Below are 2,500 nucleotides of genomic sequence, written 5' to 3'. Positions count from 1 at the left end.
GTTTACTAGGACTCCTTAGATGAATCTAGACAAGGTATTGCATCAGAAATCGCGGCGTTTCTCACGTCCCGACGAGATCCACAACACGCCCGACGATTCCAGAACAGCCGCGAGAAAAAGGCGCCTACAACACGGGCGCGAAAACCTCCTTACTGCCAAACTTCTCGAAAATGCTAGGAACCAATTACCATCACACGCCCCCTCAAAAGAGAAAAAAAATGAAATCAACTGATTTTATTTTTTTCAAAGAGAAGCAAGAATTAAACAGCCGGGAAACAATTCTGCATAAAGCTTTAATCCAGTCAAACACGCACACTTCCCCACTCACACTCACTTGTGCAATAACAGAAAACGGTTATTAGGCTACTCATTCTGAAAAAACTAGAGAGGCTATCTGCTATAACATTATCCTTCTCTCTTACTTTTTCCGTTTTCTGAACTCAGATTAAAACTTATAAATACTAAAACACCTCTTGTGTTTTTCTCAAAACTACTCTCACTCAGTAACACTGTTACACGGGTGGAGGCCACCGCACAGGGCGTTGTTTATAATTCTGAAGCAAATTTACATTTATTGCCTTTGCCCTACTCTTACCCACATTAATTCTATAATATATATTTCCCCTCTCCTCTAAGACTGAAAATGGAAATTCGAACTTATAAGGTAAAAATGGGCTTTCTCTCGAGACTTGTACTAAAACTTTATCTCTTACACACAAACTTCTTTTGCTTGCTCTAAGATTATGTTTCCCTTTAAGTTCCCCTTGACTTCCTTTTGCGTTTTCTTTCGCTAAATGCCAAGAGCTTCCGTTCTCCTCCGCTAACTGCCAAACATCTCTTAGATTGTTTTTATAATACTCAAGATTAGTTATGCAATCATCTCTACCCTTACTTCTAGGCAAAGTTCCAAACATATTTATAAATACATTCTCAAAAGATAAGCCTACTGAAGGAATATTACACAACTGAACTCTGGGAATTACTTGAATCGTTTCCCGGCAATTTGATATTCAGTACAGCTTAAAGCAAACCTCTTAAAACACACATCATTTCTCATCTTAGGCCAAAAGTACGCCCTACTAATACACTTGAAAGTTTTATTTACTCCCAAATGTTCTTGCTCAGGGTGTGCTAACTTCAAAATTAATTCATGAAGCTTCCTAGAAACTGCGAATTTTTCTATGATTCCCCCTTCACTACCTGACTTAGGACGAACATGACACAAAACTTCGTCCTTTACACAAAAAGTTTCCTTACACACATCATCGAGATCATCATCCAGCTCACACTCAAAAATTCGGGTTAGTGTCTCATCCTCTCTCTGCAACTTGACTAGCTCATCCTTATCCAAAACGTTAGAGCCTAATTCATCACTGTAACTAGGACTAGATACCTGTACATTTACTAAGCTACTTCTGACAGCTACACCTTCCGTTTGGCCATCACTGTCCACGATAGAGTTAGGTCTCTCAGCCACACTCATGCCAAGATCAACCTCGCTACCTCTATCACACTCGTTCGAATCCACAAACTCACTCTCGTTCGAGTCCACGAACTCACACTCGTTCGAATCCACGAACAAATTATGAACGTAGTCTACGTCTGTATCTAAACCCGACCTAGTTACTACCATTTCAGGCACTGGAATATTCCTCATAACAAGATTCACATTCTTGGATAAAGCTAAGTCGTTACCGACAATAATGTCAACGCCTTCAATGGGCAAACTGTCCACAACGGCAAGTTTCACTTCTCCTGACACTACCTGACTTTCTAAATTCAACTTCAACAAAGGACAAAGAACACAAGTGTTAGGAAATCCACCTAACATGACTTTCTCTTCCATATCGATTTCTGCCTTGTTCGGCACACACTCACTCCTTATCAGTGATACAGCGGCCCCTGTGTCTCGATGCAAGACCACTTCTCTGGAATCTACTCCTCCAAGAGAGGAAACTACGCCTTCCGACAGAAATTCACCAAAAACTTTCCTAGTTTCTCTCATCACATCATCCCTATTTGACGAAAGGTTAACTAGAGACACTGGTTTCTTACCGTCCTTTTCTACTGCACAATTCCTCGCTAAATGCCCTTTCCCATTACATCGGAAACAAGTTAATTCTGAGCCACTTGATGCCATTCTACTCTTACAAACCTTAGACGTATGACCAGGTTTTCTGCATGCATAACAGGAATAGTCACTTTTACTCGCATTGCTATTACTAGGACTGAAACCTTTACTGCTTTGTACTCTACCAGACGAAGGATCATTTCGTTTCTTACTAACCCTCAAATTATGAGTTAGACTATATTCGTCAGCTAGCCTAGTTGCTCCTGCAAAAGATACTTCTCGTTTATCCTCTATATAAAGTTTAATCTCAGGGGACACGTTGTCTTTGAAGTTTTCTAACAACACTAAGTTCTTCAAACTATCAAAATCCTCAACCTTAGAGGAAGTTAATCAATCAAAAAACAGCCTATCTAACTTCTTACCGTATTC

Source organism: Macrobrachium nipponense, chromosome 5 (assembly GCF_015104395.2).
Source record: "Macrobrachium nipponense isolate FS-2020 chromosome 5, ASM1510439v2, whole genome shotgun sequence".
NCBI lineage: Eukaryota > Metazoa > Arthropoda > Malacostraca > Decapoda > Palaemonidae > Macrobrachium > Macrobrachium nipponense.
This window is presented reverse-complemented; position numbering follows the sequence as displayed.